The following is a 19,228-nucleotide window of genomic DNA, read 5'->3' on the forward strand; positions in this document are numbered from 1 at the left end:
GTTTTTGTTTTTGTTTTTGTTTTTTTTTATAGCTCTTAAAGGTATAGCATGTTTGTACTTAAAAACAGTTACCTCCATTCTATAAATACCACTGGAGAGATTTCCAACCCTGGCCCTAGTCAATTTATTCATATCTCTTGGGGCAAAGGGGTAAGGGTAGATGTTGTGGAAATTCCACACAAATTGAATTCCCCCCTTAAGTACTCTGTATGTGAGATGTACAGGATCAAAAAAATAATAATAATAAAGTGACAGTGTAATTATGGGTCCCCTGCAAAGTGTACTCCCATGAAATCTTATTGGGATAGTTCAAGATCACTTGCCTGCTAGTTAAGGTGACATCTGCTTATATGTACTTCCCAAGTTTTTTATAATGATTATCTGATAATTCAGAAAAATGGGGTGTTCCATTGAGAGTCTCTCCTTGGAGAGGAATACTCATCCAATTCTTTCTTCTGTTATTTTGGGATGGGAATTATGGCTTATGGAGTTATGTGTTTTTTAAAATTCAGTGTTTCAAGGTCAAGGGTTTGGTGCTAGAGGGAGAAGGGCTTCCTACTGCTAAGGTCTGGCAATCAAAATTAAAAGGTAATTGACCATCCCTCCCTTGGCTAAGAACATGAAGGGTGCTTTCCTTTGGACATCCATACAAGGGATGGATTGTCTTATAAATAGACAAAGATTAGTTACAAAGATAAAGATGGTTGAAAGCAAATAAGATTATGGCAAAATAAAAGTTTATAAATGTGATTTATGAAACTACAGCATGCAAAAAGAGTTTGGCTCAGTTCAGTTGCTCAGTCATGTCCGACTCTTTGCGACCCCATGAACCAAAGCACACCAGGCCTCCCTGTCCATCACCAACTCCTGGAGTTTACCCAAACTCATGTCCATTGAGTCGGTGATGCCATCCAACCATCTCCTCCTCTGTCGTCCCCTTCTCCTCCTGCCTTCAATCTTTCCCAGAATCAGGGTCTTTTCCAATGAGTCAGTTCTTCGCATCAGGTGGCCAAAGTATTGGAGTTTCAGCTTCAACATCAGTCCTTCCAATGAACACTCAGGACTGATCTCCTTTAGGATGGACTGGTTGGATCTCCTTGCAGTTCAAGGGACTCTCAAGAGTCTTCTCCAACACCACAGTTCAAAAGCATCAATTCTTTGGCACTCAGCTTTCTTTATAGTCCAACTCTCACATCCATACATGACTACTAGAAAAACCATAGCCTTGACTAGACAGACCTTTGTTGGCAAAGTAATGTCTCTGCTTTTTAATGTGCTATCTAGGTTGGTCATAGCTCTTCTTCCAAGGAGCAAGTGTCTTTTAATTTCATGGCTGCAATCACCATCTGGAGTGATTTTGGAGCCCAGAAAAATAAAGTCTGCCACTGTTTCCACTGTTTCCCCATCTACTTGCTGTGAAGGATGGCACCAGAAGCCATGAGCTTAGTTGTTTTTAATGTTAAGTTTTAAGCCAACTTTTTCACTCTCCTCCTTCACTTTCATCAAGAGGCTCTTTAGTTCTTCACTTTCTGCCATAAGGGTGGTGTCATCTGCATATCTGAGGTTATTGATATTTCTCCCGGCAATCTTGATTCCAGCTTGTGCTTCATCCAGCCCAGTGCTTCTCATGATGTACTCTGCATATAAATTAAATAAGCAGGGTGACAATATACAGCCTTGATGTACTTCTTTCCCAATCTGGAACCAGTCTGTTGTTCCATGTCCACTTCTAACTGTTGCTTCCTGACCTGCATATAGTTTTCTCAAAAGGCAGGTCAGGTGGTCTGGTACTCCCATCTCTTTCAGAATTTTCCACAGTTTATTATGATCCACACAGTCAAAGGCTTTGGCATAGTCAATAAAGCAGAAATAGATGTTTTTCTGGAACTCTCTTGCTTTTGTGATGATCCAGCGGATGTTGGCAATTTGATCTCTGGTTCCTCTGCCTTTTCCAAAACCAGCTTGGAAGTTCACAGTTCACATATTGTTGAAGCCTAGGTTGGAAAATTTTGAGCATTACTTTACTAGTGCGTGAGATGAGTGCAACTGTGTGGTAGTTTGAGCATTCTTTGGCATTGCCTTTCTTTGGGATTGAAATGAAAACTGACCTTTTCCTGCAGAAGGATGGTAAGAGTAAGAAAACATTAGCTAAGGTGCATACTCCAAAGATAATGAGATAAATGTGAATAAATTTACATACCAGGGTAAAGTAAAAATGGATCAACTAAAAGAAAAACAGTGGTTATAAAGTGCAAAGCTTAATTTTTCCCTCTCCTGCCGTCATCTCTGTTTCTGTCTAGGCACTTTATCTGAAGAACCACCGGATGCCCTTGGACTCATAAGAGGGGCTCTGGAGAATTTTCATGCCTAAATAGAGACAACACTAGTGACCATCTACACCAAGGGCTCCTCACCCCAGGCAGCTGACATCTTTATTTCTGGATATAAAGTGCAAATACTTAAGTGCCAATGAGCTTGACTCCCCTGCAGGGTGCCAAATTTGAAATAGAGGATCATAGGAAAAGAGGAAAGCCTTACAGACTGCCTCCAGCTCTGCTGCATGCAGGAAGCAACAGGTGATAACCTGTTGGAGAAGAAAGAGAAAGCCAAGTTACTTTGTTAGACTATTCAACTTAAATTTTTGTAAGGTTTTGAAGGAGCCACATTTCAATACTGTATTAAGATTGAGTAGGAGGATATTTCATATGGAAAGACTGGAATGTCTACCTCAAACAGTGAATTTCCAAAGAGGTAAAATCTTTTTTCTCAAAAGGAAGAGAACAGTGTCAGGCAATAACAAGGGCGCTGCAGCATGAAACAGACTCTCCATTTTCAAGCAGAAAATCATGCTTGATCTGCCAACAGAAGGAAAAAAGAACAGGGAAGGAGTAACTGCCTACAATATTGGAGCTCCTGTTTGTTTGCCAGAAACTATGCTAGGCTTCTTATGTATGTTATCACCTACTAGATGACTTGGGTATTATTTTCATCTCCATTTTACAGAGGCTCAGAAAGGTTTAGTTACTTGCCTGTGGTTACACAACAAGTGATTCAACTAGAATTTGGAGTTAGGTTTGATTTCAACACGTATATATTTTTCCATTAGACCAAAGGAAAGCAGTACCATTATCTTTATTGAAAAGTGAATGTCCATTGTGGTTCTTCCTTAGGCTCTTGATAGGGCAGTAAAATGGCAGTATTTAGACTATTATAAGGCTTTGACCTTACACTGCCTGGCTTCAATCATTGTACTTGTTACGTGGCTACATTACCATGGGAAAGTCACCCTACCTTGTTGCACCTTAATTTCCTCATTTGTCAAATGCCTCCTAAGGCTGTTGTGATGATTAGGAGGTATAATATCTGCAAGCATATAATAATTCATACTTGTTATTATTGTTATCATCCTGCAAGGCCAATGAAATCAGAGAAACCAGGGTTACCTGGTTCTGCCATTGACAAGTTCTGTCATTCTGAATATATCTCTTAACCTTCTTGTTCTTCAGTTATTCATCTATAAAATGGAGAAAATAATAGTGTTTACTTTGTTAGGGAGTCTGAGGATCAAATGAGTTAATACTTTCAAAACTATTAGAATGGTGCCTGGCACATAGTAAGAATTCAATATTATGAGGATTGTTGTTGTTCAGTTGCTAAGTTGAACATATGATTCTGGGGGCTGTACTTAGGTCTTTAATCTATGGCACTGTGGCCAATAATAGCACCCTAGTTTGGGCGAAGTATTCGTATCTTGAAAAGATAAAATTAGAGGAGGGAACAATTATTTCTCTATTTAATATGAGAGTTTAAACTTAAGAGCAGTCTGAGAGCAGATCTAAAATATGTTTTGAAAGCCATCTTTGGAAAAGATAGGAATGGATCCAGTGCAAATAACAAGAACCATAAATATTGTTGTTCCAAATTTTTTGTGCTGACAACTTCTGTAGATTACAGATTTTTTTATGAAGAAGAGGCCCTTAGAACATACTTGGAAACCTCACCTCAGGTCTGTTCTATAGGAAAACAGTGATTAATCTATAGGAAAAAAAGGTACTTCCCCACTCCCATGCTACCATCCCACTCTAACACTTGCCATGTTGTCTGTCACAAGCAAATACAGGGATTTCATGAGACCTGGAAACTGTCATGATGTGACAGTAAGATTAGAGAATGAGCACTGGATGAACAAAGAAAAAGCACTGACATTACTGAGCAATTACTGTCTATCACATCTTTTACATCCATTTACTGTTCAGCACAATCCTATGAGATGGGTACTATTTTCCCACACATTTACTAATGAAGAAATTGAGGCATGTGGATGTGAAATAATTTGTCTAAGGTCAAAGGGTTAATGCAAGAATTGGGACTGACTTCAGGTTTGACTGACTTCAAAGTCATACATTTTCTATGGTAGCATTATGACATCATAATTCTACTCATAGGAGTGCCATCCTAATTCCAACTGAGTGGCTTAGAAACCATTAGACATATCTTTCTCTTGGGTCCTCGGGTTCTTCATCTATACAATGAAGAAGTTAGACATAGAGTTTGATTTCTAAGTGCTCTTTTTTTCCCCCATTTGATTATCACATCATCCTATACAAGAAACTGAGCAAATATTGTCTCCATTGTATAAATGAAAACTGGAAGTTCAGAGATGTTTTATGTCCTGCATACAGTCATGTAACTAGTTTCTTGGAGTCAGACTGAACCCCATGTTTCTGAATTTCAAGATTAAAGCTTCACAGGCCACTGGTCAAAATCATGTGACACTCTATTTCTTCTCATTATGGGAAAATTCCCCATTCCTATAGACCAGGGCTCCCATGAATAAAATGTTTGCATATTAAAGTATGATCTGAAATCCTTGCATATTTTCTCTGAATAAGTCATCAGTTAGAGGTTTGTTTTTGTTCTTCCAGAGATAGAATAACCCATTACTCATACCCTTTTCCAAAGGGTTTTGATGGGAACAAGTGATATTTAAAATGCAACAGTCTACCATATATACTAGATCCTGGACATTATTTCTGCAGTTACTAAGCTTGCTTGATAATCATAATCCCTAGAGAACTTGTTAAATACACAGATTCCTCCAAGCCACTGAGAGCTGCTGATTTGGAATAAGACTATGACTTTTTAATAAGCTCCCTCATACAATGGATCTTCACCATAAGCTAGGGCTGTTTGTTTTTTTTTTTTTTTTTTAATCAATATGGCTGACTAGTTGGTTTTTGGGCAGTGTACTTTGATTGGTCAGAGCACATGCCATACCATTTATTAAATATTCTGAACACAATCAGCAAGGCAGGGGTCAATATGTTCATCTGAGGTACTAAGAGGAACTTAGAGTCCCAGGAGGCTCAGTAGCTTGCAGAGATATTAAGCAGGTTGGGGTGAGGAAGAGGTGAAGGTACAGCATGTTCATTTTTTTTGACTGCAATAATTTTTTTTGGTCACTGTCAAAGACAGCAGACCATGGAGTATGTATCAGTCAGGGTTCTCCAGAGAAACAAGATCAATAGGAAATGTATAAAGAGATTTATTTTAAGGAATTGGCTCATGTGATTATGGGGGCTGGCAATTTCAAAATATGTAGGCTAATAGGCTAAAAACTCAGGCAGGATTTCTATGTTACCTCTTAGGCAGAATTCCTCCTTTCCTGGGAAACTTCAGTTTTTGCTTGTTAGGGCTTGGATCAGCACACTATTAAGGGTAATTTTTAAGGGTAATTTATTTTATTTAAAGTCAACTGATTTACTTGAGAAAGAAGAAAAGGTTTAGACATCTTGCTCCCTGATTTCGAAGTTTATTACAAGCTATAGTAATCAAAACAGTATGGTATCAGCATAAAAATAAACACATAGATCAACTGAACAGAATAGAGGACTCAGAAATAAGCCCATGCATATATGGTCAATTAATTTATGACAAAGGATCCAAGAATATACAGTGGGGAAAGGACAGTCTTTTCAATAAATGGTGTTGGGAAAACTGGATAGCCACATGCAAAAGAATGGAACTATTCCCCTATTTTATATCACACACAAAAATTAACTCAAACAAGTCTTTAGATTTGAATGTAAGAGTGAAACTACAAAACTCCTAGAAGAAAATAAACGTGGTAAGCTCGTTGACATTAGTCTTGGTGATTATTTGTTTTTTGGATATGACTATAAGAAAAGGCAACCGAAGCAAAAATAAACAATCTAGTTTGCATCCAAAAGAAAAGCTTATCCACAGCAAAGGAAATCATCAACAAAATTAAGACAACCAACTAAATGGAAGAAAATACCTGCAAATCATATATTTATATCTGACAAAGTGTTAATATCCAATATATATATAAAGAACTCATACAACTCAATGGCAAAAAAATAAAAACCCTCAATCCAATTAAAAAGTGAGCACAGGACCTGAATAAACATTTTTCCAAAGAAGACATACAGATGGCCAACAGGCACATAAAAAGATGCTCAACATCACTAACCATCAGGGAAATGCAAATCAAAACCACAGTGAGATACCACCTCATACCTGTCAGAATTGCTATTATCAAAAAGACAAGAAATAAGTGTTGGCAAGGATGTTGAGAAAAGGGAGCACTTGTGCATTGTTAGTGGAAAGATTAAAAAGGGGAGGGAGTTCTGTACTCCCTCTGAGCACTAGGAATTACCTTTCCCGACCTTGAGACAGCACTGGAGGACTTCTGGAGTCCTTTGTCTATGCCATTGTGCCCACTTCTGTGTTTTAGGCTGTGTTAAGACTAGGGGATACAAAAGGCGGGAAAGGGTTAAAAAAAAAGAGTAAACTCGCTGCTAACAGGGTAATTCTACTTTTGGTATTTTTTGTTTCTTTTTCTTGCTGCTGTTTACAGAGAACTTAAATTGCTGTGGTGTATTCTGTCCTGGTTTTATACTTGTTTTCAATGCAACAGACATGGTGAAGCATGCTCACTCCATCTTACTAGAACCAGAACTCCTGCAATAGATTCTTCACTACTCTCTCTGCTTTCACTCTAGCCCTTCTTACATACCATTCTCTACACATCAATTGGAGTGATCCTTAAAACCCTCAATAAGACTACATCACTCTTTTGTTTAAAAACCTGAATACTGTTAGTGGAAAGATTAAAAAGGGGAGAGAGTTCTGTACTCCCTCTAAGCAGTAGAAATTACCTTTCCTGATCCTCAAGACAATACTAGAGGACTTCTGGAGTTTTATGTCTGTGCCATTGTGCCCACTTTTGTGTTAAAACTAAAGGGGAAAAACAATTTAAAAAGGTAAACTCACTGCTAAGAGAGTAATTCTACTTCTGGTATTCATTCTTAAAAAAATAAAAATAGAACTACCATATAATCCAGCAGACCCACTCCTGGGCATATACCTGGAGAAAACCATAATTCAAAAAGACACATGTATCCCAATGTTCATTGCAGCACCGGTTACAATAGCCAGGACATGGAAGCAACCTAGATGTCCATCAAGAGAGAAATAAAGAAAGAAGATGTGGTATATATATACAATGGAATATTCCTCAGCCATAAAAAGGAACAAAACAGTGCCATTTGCGGAGACGTGGATGGACCTAGAGACTGTCATACAAGTATTTATATTAATATATGAGACCTATACTTTTTGTATAAAGGAAAAAATCATTACTTTTTGCTCCTTTCTTTTGCCATTGTTTTCCCCCTTCACCTACCAAAGCTATTGTTATTCCCTAATTTAAAGAAAAAGTACAAAATGTGTGCACCTTATTGTACATAAATTTTATCTCATAAGAAACAAGGAACTACAAAATATTGACCTTTATTTAATTATATGCATTCAATAAAATATTCATATGTAAAAAATCTAATTCGTGTATTTGTAGACTATTTTATTTTCCTTTTTCCACACAAATTTCAGCTCTTAGAGGGCAGAAATTCACTTAGTCTTTCTTGTTCACTTCTGTATCCTCCATGTATAGAGTAGCCCTTTACACATAGTAAATTCTAAAAATTTGATCAGTTGAATGAACATCTTTTGTATTTTACTTTTAAGCATACATTTAAAAAACATAAAGCATTTTTGGTAAATGCTCTGTTTAGTAGGGCTTAATATTCTGTTTCATTCACTTCAACAACATCACATCAAGAACTGCTTCATTGCACTGGGGGCTTTTGCATGAAGTGTTGTGAGAGTCTGCATTCAGCCATTTGCCTGGTATCTACTTTATTTTGTGCTGGAATTATAATCTTGTCTTTGTTCATCTTGTCATATTCTCATCCTTTTGTTTAAGACTAGATGTCTTTTCATAAAGCATTTCTTCACTGTGATCATATTGTTTATTAGATTACTTGATTATTTTTATGTTTTGTTGTTGATGTTCAGTTGCTAAGTTGTGTCCGACTCTTTGCAACTGCCTGGTTTGCAGCACACCAGGCTCCTCTGTCTCCCACTATCTCCCAGAATTCACTCAAATTCATGTCCGTTGAGTCAGTGATACTATCTAACCATCTCATCCTCTGCTGCCTTCTTCTCCTTTTGCCTTCAATCTTTCCCAGCATTGGGGTCTTTTCCAGTGAGTGGGCTCTTTGCATCAGGTGGTCAAAGTATTGGAACTTCAGCAATAGTCCTTCCAATGAATATTCAGGACTGATTTCCTTTAGGACTGACTGGTTTGTTCTCCTTGCAAGGGACTCTCAAGAGTCTTCTCTAGTACCATAATGTCTTTGGTGCTCAGCCTTCTTTATGCTTTATTTTCATGCTTACCACTCAACAATATAAGCTTCAAAACTGCTCTTTTGTTTGCTGCTTTAATCCCTAATTTCCAGAACAGGCATTCTATCACTGTTTGTTGAATGAATATATCATATTTAATTTCATCAATTGCCTCATTTGTAAACAGGGATAGTACTCCTATGTCATTGACTCTTAGGAAGAACAGTAGTGCTATATCACAACATGTATGCTAGAGGGCATGTTAAGTGCCATGACTAGCTAAGGGTCAGGATGTTGCATACCAACTTCCACAGCAAGGCTAATTCAGATCTATGCTTTAGCAAAATTGCAGACTTTAGCCTGAAGTTGAACATTGGCATTGCACTTATATATAGTTAAAATCACAAGTGAAAATCCCAAAGTGTTAAGTTTCCTCTCCATAGGAAGACAGTGAGTCCTGTAAAGAATTTTATATACTGGGAAATAGGGGTGAAATTGATTATGAAACACTTCATTTCTAAAATCAGGGAATTTCAGAACTTGGACTTGATGCAGTGGGCACTGGGAATGATTTTAAATTTCTGAGCTGGGGTGGGGGGCGGTGCAGAGGCAGTGTTATAAAAATGGGGTTTGCTTGAAGACTGCCACCATATCCTGCCTGTCTACCATACCCCACATACATGGTGGGGTGTCTCTCCAGGACCTTGCTTCAGAAGTGTAAGTTCTCCCATCCACTAAACTGGTGTTTGTGTTTGCATGTGAGTGTGTTTTTCATTGCCAAAGGAGATCCAGTTGTTCCATGCTGTTGATTTGGTGGTGCTGTTGGTCAGCAAATGGGAAGAATAGGTAAGTTCTTTGTGGGGCTTTCAATAAGTGGCAAAAGCTTCCCAGCAGCTGTCTGTGGGGTGGGGTGGAAGAGAGTAACTATGAGGGACTTTTTTGTAGCTGTGTTTGTTTGCAAATTTAGAATATCTTGCTATGTTTCATGATATGTAAAATGCAAATAATATACAGGTGTATGTGTTCTAAATCTCCTCCCTTTCACACATATTCCTTGAGGCTACATTGGCTTGGGTAGCTCTTGGCTTTTCACTCAGTAATTACCTTTCTCAGTATGTTACAGCGAGCTTGAAAAGTATGGATTCAGTGATTCATCCTATTTATTGTCTAATTTAGAAGGACAGTGAAAGCACTCGTGGTTGCTTTGTGATTTTCCACACTGACAGCTTAGGTAAGATATGGCAAGTCCCAAAGTAATTCAAAGTTCTTTCAAGTTCTCTGCAGCCTGGCAGAGTGCATGCCTAGAAAGAGAGAACATTACAGGGCTCCGATTTTAACACTAGACTGTCCAGCAGTCTCTGCTGTCATTCCTCTCTCAAACTAAGAGCCATAAGGAGAATTCCTTAATCTTCTGCCTCCACCTGAACTGACTTGTCAGGAAGATGGTCACCTTAAGTCTAAGGTCTAGACTTTATGCAAAGGTATGCTTTGGTGGCATCTCTAAAAGACCTCCTGCCTCCAGATCTCTCCCCTAGTGTCTTGCCACACTGCCTAAATGTTCCAATTGTATAAATTGATTGCTGTATGACATTACCAAGAACATATGCTAATATTATTTATAACAAGGATAAAGGTAACGGGTTAATTCTGGAAGGCATCCTTTTTTGCCTATTTAAAAAATCTATGTTCATCATGTTTCTTTCCATAGCACAAAGAAATTACAATTTAATTTTAAAATTCCTTCCTTTAGATTCATGCTTTTTGTGTCTACATGACTCCTGGTTTGGAATGCAAACTCTGTTTAAGCTAGGAGTTAAGCCATTTGAAACCATGGTTATCTTGGGATGCATTAGTGTGGTAGTGTGGACAAAGCCAGGCTTGAGTCCCACATATCTGCATTCAAATCCCTACTCTACTGGTTAGTAACTGTGTGGTTTTGGAAAAGTCCCTTTAACTCTTTGGGCTTCAGTTTCTTGAGGGTGGTGTTACTTAATTCATAGGGTTTTGATTAAGAGAGGGAAAGAGAAGAGAGGGTCAGTTTATGTGGGTAATATAGAGCTATTGTGTAACCAGCTTTAGAGTCTCAAGAATTTCTCTGTAAGAGGTTGATAATCGGGTGGTTGATAATCGGGTGAAAAGAACAGAAGAGGTGGGCACAGGCTAGGGGACTTGCTTGTTCTGTTTTAATGTGGTATCAGACTTTTTTACTCATGTGATATATTTATTGGGGGTAGCTTATGGTGATGTGAAGGCTAAAGCCCTCTAAGCTTCCTATAGGTGCTGTCACTGGAGCTTAAGAACAGGCTGATATCAAAAGAGGTCCTGAATTTTCTGACTTCACAGTATTACAGAGGGCTGTACCTGTGCTGTGCTTAGTTGTTCAGTCGTGTCTGACTCTTTGAGACCCCATGGACTGTAGCCCACCAGGCTCCTCTGTCCATGGGATTCTCCAGGCAAGAGTACTGGAGTGAGTAACCTTCCCCTTCTCCAGGGGGTCTTCCCAACCCAGGGATCGTACCCAAGTCTCCCACATTGCAGGTGGATCTGAGCCACCAGGTAAGCCCAAGCAAGCCACTATGAGGCAGATGCTGCCTCTGAAAATAATAACAATAGCCACAAGCCAATAATAATTAATAGCTGGTTTACATAGTGATTATTAATGTGCAAGGTATTGGTTTAAGCACTTTAATTCAATTTCATCTTTCCGAAACCTCTTAAGAGGTAAACACAATTGTTATCTACATTCTATAGATGAAGAAACTATTGGATGACAGATATATGACAAAGGTAGGAAATCTCTTCTTTTTAAAGACCATTTGGAGGCAGGACTCTGAACTCTCTCTTCTCTTCTAACCTCAGTATTTGCCTTTCCAGGGACAGAGAGAGCGTGGTCCAATATAATAGGTGCTGTGTTTTAAATATGGCTGAGTCACTGAGTCAGGAGGTTCCAACCTTGATAAGCAATTTGATGAGGGGGTAGCAGATTTTGTCTTTGAGGATCAAACCAATGCTATCCCAAAGATGTCCAGTCCCCCAAACACCCCGTAATGGTTAATTTTCTGTGTTAATTTGGTTACACTATGGTGCCCAGTTGTTTTTCAAACACTAGTCTAAATATTGTAAAGGTATTTTGTAGATATGATTAATATTTAAAATTGGTTGACTTTTTCACAATTTAAAATTTATTTTTTTATTGGCATATAATTGACATATAGCACTGTATTAGTTTTAGGTATACAACATGATTCAATATTTGTCTACATTGCAAAATGCTGACCATAATGTCTTTAATACTCATAAGCATACATAGTTAAATTTTTTTTTTTATATTGAGGACTTTTAAGACCTACTCTTAGCAACTTTCAAATACGCAATACAGTACTATTAACTATAGTAACTGTAGAATAAGGGAGTTAGAGAAGACAAGGTTTGGAAAAAGAATGAGACCAGCACTTTACAGGAACAGATCACCTTTAATGAGGCGAGAAGGGGCAGCAGTCAGATTAGTGAGCTGCTGCACTAACCCAAGAAAAGAGCAAGTTTGTCTAGGCATATATGTGGAACTCTACTGTATTAAGGGGGCCTGTTCTTCTCCAAGGTTCTTCAGAATAGTTATCTCTCAAATGGCTGGGGCAAGGAACTCTGGAGATGGGCCAGAGGCTGGACCAGCTGGGAGTTGGGCTTAATCAACCTTAAGTGAAGTAAGGTGAAATCGCTCAGTCGTGTCCGACTCTTTGTGACCCCACGAACTGTAGCCTACTAGGCTCTTCCATCCATGGGATTTTCCAGGCAAGAGTACTGGAGTGGGTTGCCATTTCCTTCCCCAGAGGATCTTCCTGACCCAGGGATCGAACCCAGGTCTCCCGCATTGTAGGCAGACGCTTTACCGTATGAGCCACTAGGGAAGTCTAATCAACCTTAATGTCCTTTTTTTTTTTTTTTTTTTTTCCTTTGGGCGAGAGAGTTCTTTGTTTTGCATAGAATGGTGGGGAGGACCCGGAGGGGAGTTTTAACTCCAGGCTATTTTGAGCCATGTAACTTTCTTTCAGTCACTATGATTTTGACCCTCCTGTTCATTTGTTTTGTGCCTCTCCCCTTGCCACCCAGAAATCACCAATCTGTTTTCTGTGTCTATAAGCTTAAGTTTTGTTGTTGGTTGGTTGGTTTTGTTTTTAGATTCCACATATAAGTGAGATCATATGGTAGTTGTCTTTCTCTTTCTTACTTCACTTAGTATGATAATCTCTAGTTGCATCCATGTTGCTACAAATGGCATTATTTCATTCTTTTTTATGGCTGAGTAATGTTCCATTATGTATATGTACCATATCATTTTTATCCATTCATCTGTCATGGACACTTAACTCTTGCTTGCAGTACTTGGTTTCACATGCTATGGTCTAGCACAGGCAATCCCAACATGTTTGCCATGAAAGATTCTATAGAATGTAATCATCCTAGCCACTACCTGGAGATGATTGGTAGATACATGCCATTTAAGGGTTTTGCCACAGCCTCACTTTCAGCTTCAAAAACATTATTTAGTTGGGTGAGTAAGGGTCTGAAAAAAAAGGAAAAAGTAGAATCAATCGGGTGCTCATCTCCCAAGCCTTAGCACTATGAAGTTCTATAAGACTTATCAGTTGAGTTGCCAGCAGCAGAAGTAGTAGCAAAATATATTAGGATTCCAGTAAGGTATAATATGCATGTAGTGCCAGAAAATAATCCTGGCAGATTTTAGCTAAGGTTTTGTCATTTCTGTGAGAAATGGTACAGTTACACTAAGCTTCCTTATGATCTGTAACCCATCCCTCCACACCCACTCTTGAGATTGCTCCTCCTACTTAATTGACATTGTACAAGTATCTGACACATTTCTGCTGTGTGGAAATCCCTTTGCTTCTGCCTCTCTGACCCAAACCCCCTCCCACCTTGCTTTCTGTGATATTTTTCTGTTGGCAGTCCCAGGGCAAGATTAAAGCACCAGGTTTAAGGTCTAGCACTAGGTTTAAGCTTGCTGACCATAAAAGCATTAAAATCTACAAAGAGGAGAAAGAGATAAAAGCATTTGATTTCCCTGTGTAGGGACATCATCTTCCTCCACATTACCTCTACTTGCAAATGAATTCTAGCAATGAACTCTAGTCACAAATGAGATTGCATATGCAATAGATGGATGGATGGATTTAAATGTATGTATGTGAAGCGTGGGGTATATATGTAGATATGCAGAAAGGTGTAAAAGTATATAACACTCTGGTTTCTAAGTCTATTTTTTTTCCTTTTTTTAAAATTTTATTTTATTTTTTAACTTTACAATATTGTATTGGTTTTGCCATATATCAACATGAATCTGCCACAGGTATACACGTGTTCCCCATCCTGAACCCTCCTCCCTCCTCCCTCCCCGTACCATCCCTCTGGGTCGTCCCAGTGCACCAGCCCCAAGCATCCAGTATTGTGCATCGAACCTGGACTGGCGACTCGTTTCATATATAATATTATACGTTTCAATGCCATTCTCCCTAATCATCCCACCCTCTCCCTCTCGCACAGAGTCCAAAAGACTGTTCTATATCAGTGTCTCTTTTGCTGTCTTGTATACAGGGTTATTGTTACCATCTTTCTAAATTCCATATATATGCATTAGTATACTGTATTGGTGTTTTTCTTTCTGGCTTACTTCACTCTGTATAATAGGCTCCAGTTTCATCCACCTCATTAGAACTGATTCAAATGTATTCTTTTTAATGGCTGAGTAATACTCCATTGTGTATATGTACCACAGCTTTCTTATCCATTCATCAGCTGATGGACATCTAGGTTGCTTCCATGTCCTGGCTATTATAAACAGTGCTGTGATGAACATTGGGGTACATGTGTCTCTTTCAATTCTGGTTTCCTCAGTGTGTATGCCCAGCAGTGGGATTGCTGGGTCATAAGGCAGTTCTATTTCCAGTTTTTTAAAGAATCTCCACACTGTTCTCCATAGTGGCTGTACTAGTTTGCATTCCCACCAATGTGTCTAAGTTTATTTAAAGCTTTATAGAATGATTAGAAATAGATTATCTGGGGAATTTCATACCTGTTGAACAAATGAATGAGTAGAGAAGATTTGGATCTATGGGGAAAATCACAGTGAAATAGGGCTAATAGAAGAGCACTTCAGCAATGGTTCAGCAAGGACCTCCAAAAATCCACTCAATAAAATCAATAAGAACATTGGCAAAAAATTATTAAAAGTCAATTTTGGGGGAATTCCCTGGCAGTCCAGTGGTTAGGACTCCACGCTTTCAGTGCTGAGGGAATGGATTCCATTCCTGGTTGGGGAACTAAGGTCCTGTGGCAAAGCTCCCCTCTAAAAACTCAACTTTTTCAGAATTCTAGAATTAGCCAAAGGCTTGCAACAATCCAAAAAGCAATTATTCAAGAAAAATGACTGAACCCCCATGAGAATAGTGAGCTGTGTGGCATTTTAACTTATTCTATTCTAATCCCTGTCTCATTGCCTCCACAGTAGTTTTGAAAAATAACAACCTGATAATACCAGTAATTGTGAAAATTTGTAGCCTAGAAGCCACTGGAGGGGGCAGGTTGGGTTTGAGGTCTTCAAAAAGCCCCATTCCTGGAGAAATGTTACAATTTGACCTATCTGAAAGTTCTTGGAAACACCCATGCATATGACTCATCATTATTTGCCCTGGCTCAGAGCTCACTGCACACAAAATCCTTTTTTGTTTGTTTAATAAACTTTCTTTTTTTAAGAGCAGTTTTGGGTTTAGAGAAAAACAGGAGGAAGTACAGACTTTCCATATACTACCCTTCCTTCCTCTCCTAATAATAGCTATTATTATTAATAGCTTATATTATTGTGGCACACTTGTTAACAGCCGATGAACCAATATTGACACATCATTATTAATGAAAGTCCATAGTTTACAGGAAGTTCGCTCTTTCAGCTGTATGTTACATGGGTATTTTGACAAACGCATAGCGCCATGTATCTACCATTCCATGCAGAAGCATCCCACTGTCCTCAAAGGCCCCTATCCTCCATGTATTCATTCCCCACTCCCCTCCTTCTGAACTGGTAGCAAATGCTAAACTTTTTACTGTCTCTATAGTTTTGCCTTTTCCTGAATGTCGTATGAATGGAATCATAGAGTTTGTAGCCTTTTCAGACCGGCTTCCCTTGTGGCTCAGTTGGTAAAGAATCTGCCTGTAATGCAGGAAACCTGGGTTCGATCCCTGGGTTGGGCAGATCCCCTGGAGAAGGGAAAGGCTACCCACTCCAGTATTCTGGCCTGGAGAATTCCATGGACTGTATAGTACATGGGGTCGCAAAGAGTCCGACATGGCTGAGCAACTTTCACTTACTTTCTTTCACTTTACTTATCAATATGCATTTAAGATTCCTCCATGTCTTTTCATGACTTCATAGCTCATTTATTTTCATTGCTAAATAATATTATATTGTATACATGTACTAATTTGTTTATCCTATTTACATATTAAAGGACATCTTGGTGGCTTCCATGTTTTGGCAATTAGGAAGGAATAAAGCTGCTATAAAAAGTCATGTGCTTGTTTTTGTGTGGACATAACTTTTCAACTTAAAATCATACATACTAGGTTTCTGCATTATGTGAACCAAAAACTTCCAGATGTCCAAGCTGGGTTTAGAAAAGGAAGAGGAACTAGAGTTCAAACTGCCAACATTTACTGGATTATAGAGAAAGCAAGAGAATTGCAGGAAAACATCTATCTCTGTTTCATTAACTACACTAAAGCCTTTGACTGTGTGGATCATGACAAACGGTGGAAAGCTCTTAGAGAGATGGGAATACCAGACCATCTTACCTATCCTGCAAGAAACCTGTATACAGGTCAAGAAGCAACAGTTAGAACCCTGTATGGAACAATTGATTGGTTCAAGATCAAGAAAGGAGTATGACAGGGCAGTCTTCTGTCACCCTGTTTGTTTAACCCATATGCTGAGCACATCATGAGAAATGCCAGGCTGGATGAGTTAAAAGCTAGAATTGAAATACATGGGAGAAACATCAAAATCCTCAGATATGTGGATAATACCACTTTAATGGCAGAAAGTGAAGAGGAGGTAAAGAGCCACTTGCTGAGGGTGAAGAAGGAGAGTGGAAGAGTGGCTTAAGACTAAATATTAAAAAAAACTAATATCATGGCATCTGACCCCATTACTACATGAAGAGGTGACATTCCTCTTCTTGGGCTCCAAAATCACTGCAGATGGTGACTGCAGCCATGAAATCAGAAGACGATTGTTTCTTGGCAGGAAAGTGATGACGAATCTAGACAGTATGTTGAAAAGCAGAGACATTACTCTGCTGACAAAGGTCTGTATAGTCAAGGCTATGGTCTTTCCAGTGGTCACATACTGTTGTGAGAGCTGGAGTGCAAAGAAGGCAGAACGCCAAAGAATTGATGCCTTCGAACTATATGGTCCTGGGGAAGACTCCTGAAAGTCCCTTGGACAGCAAGGAGATCAAACCAGTCAATCTTAAGGGAGATCAACCCTGAATATTCACTGGAAGGACTGATGCTGAAGCTGAATGAAGGTCCAGTATTTTGGTCATCTGGTATGAGCAGACAACTCACTGGAAAAGTCCCTGATGCTGGGAAGGATTGAGGGCAAAAGGAGAAGAGGGCATCAGAGGATGAGATGGCTGGATGCCATCACCGATGCAATGAACATGAACTTGGGCAAACTCCAGGAGATGGTGAGGGACAGGGAGGCCTGGCGTGCTGCAGTCCATAGGGTTGCAAAGAGTCGGACACAACTGGGCGGCTGAACAACAACTTTTCAACTCATTTTATTTTTTAATTAATTTTTATTGGAGTATAGTTGCTTTACAACTTTGTGTTAGTTTCCACTGATATTCCCTCTTCTTTAGATTTCTTTCCCATTTGGATCACCGAAGAGCACTGAGTAGAGTTCCCTGTGCCATGTAGTAGGTTCTCACTACTTATTTTATACATAGTATCTATAGCATATGTATGTCACTTCCAGTCTCCCAATTCATCCCACCTCCCCTTTCCCACTTTGGTGTCCATATATTTGTTCTTTATGTCTCTGTCTCTATTTCTGTTTTGCAAATAAGATCATCTATACCATTTTTTTAGACTCCACATATATGCATTAATATATGATATTTGTTTTTCTATTTTGGACTTACTGTACTCTGTAGAACAGTCTCTAGGTCTATCCATGTCTCTATAAGATGATCCAATTTCATTCCTATGGCTGAGAAATATTCCATTGTATATATATACCACATCTTCCCTATCCATTCCTCTGTTGATGGACATCTAGATTGCCTCCATGTCCTGGCCACTGCAAACAGTGCCACAAAGAACACTGGGGTGCATGGTGCATGTATCTTTTTGAATTATGGTTTTTTATGGGTATGTGCCTAGTAGTGAGATTGCTGAGTCATATGGTATTTTTATTCCTAGTTTTCAAGGAACCTCCATACCATTCTCCATAGTGGCTGTATCAATTTACATTTCCACCAACAGTGCAAAAGGGTTCCCTTTTCTCCACACCCTCTCCAACATTTATTGTTTGTAGAATTTTTGATGATGGATGTGAAGTGACACCTCATTGTAGTTTTGATTTGCATTTCTTTAATAATTAGTGATGTTGAACATCTTTTCCTGTGTTCATTGGCCATCTGTATGTCTTCTTTGGAGAAATGTCTGTTTAGGTCTTCTGCCCATTTTTTGATTGGGTTGTTTGTTTTTCTGACATTGAGCTGCTATGAGCTGCTTATATATTTTGGAGGTTAATCCTTTGTCTGTTGTTTCGTTTGCAAATATTTGCTCCCATTCTTAGTGTTGTCCTTTCCTTTTGCTTATGGTTTCCTTTGCTGTGCAGAAGCTTTGAAGTTTAATTAGGTCCCATTTGTTAATTTTTATTTTTTATTTTCATTACTCTAGGATGTGGGTCAAAAAAGATCCTGCTGTGACTTATATCAGAGTGTTCTATATGTTTTCCTCTAAGAGTTTTATAGTGTCTGACCTTACATTCAGGTCTTTAATCCATTTTGAGTTTGTTTTGTGTATGGTGTTAGGAAGTATTCTAATTTCATTCTTTTACATGTAGCTGTCCAGTTCTCCCACCACCACTTATTGAAGAGGTTGTCTTTTCTCCATTTTATATTCTCACCTCCTTTTTCATAGATTAGGTGATCAACTCATTATAATAACAAGGAGTGTGGTTGCTGGATTGTATGGTGAGACTCTGTTTAGTATGTAGACTATGTTTAGAACTGTAAGTCTGTGTTCCAAAGCAGCCGTACCATTTTGCATTCCTACCAGCAATCGATGCTGTCAGCGTTTTGGATTTGAACCATTCTAATAGGTGTGCAGTGGCATCTCATTGATTTAATGACCTATGAGGAGGAACATCTCTTTATATGTTTATTTGCCATGTATATGCTTTCCATGATGAGGTTTCTATTCATATATTTTGCCCATGTTA

The sequence above is a fragment of the Bos grunniens genome, chromosome X (assembly GCF_055505025.1).
Source record: "Bos grunniens cultivar Pamir isolate PY7600 chromosome X, Bosgru_T2T1.0, whole genome shotgun sequence".
Lineage (NCBI taxonomy): Eukaryota > Metazoa > Chordata > Mammalia > Artiodactyla > Bovidae > Bos > Bos grunniens.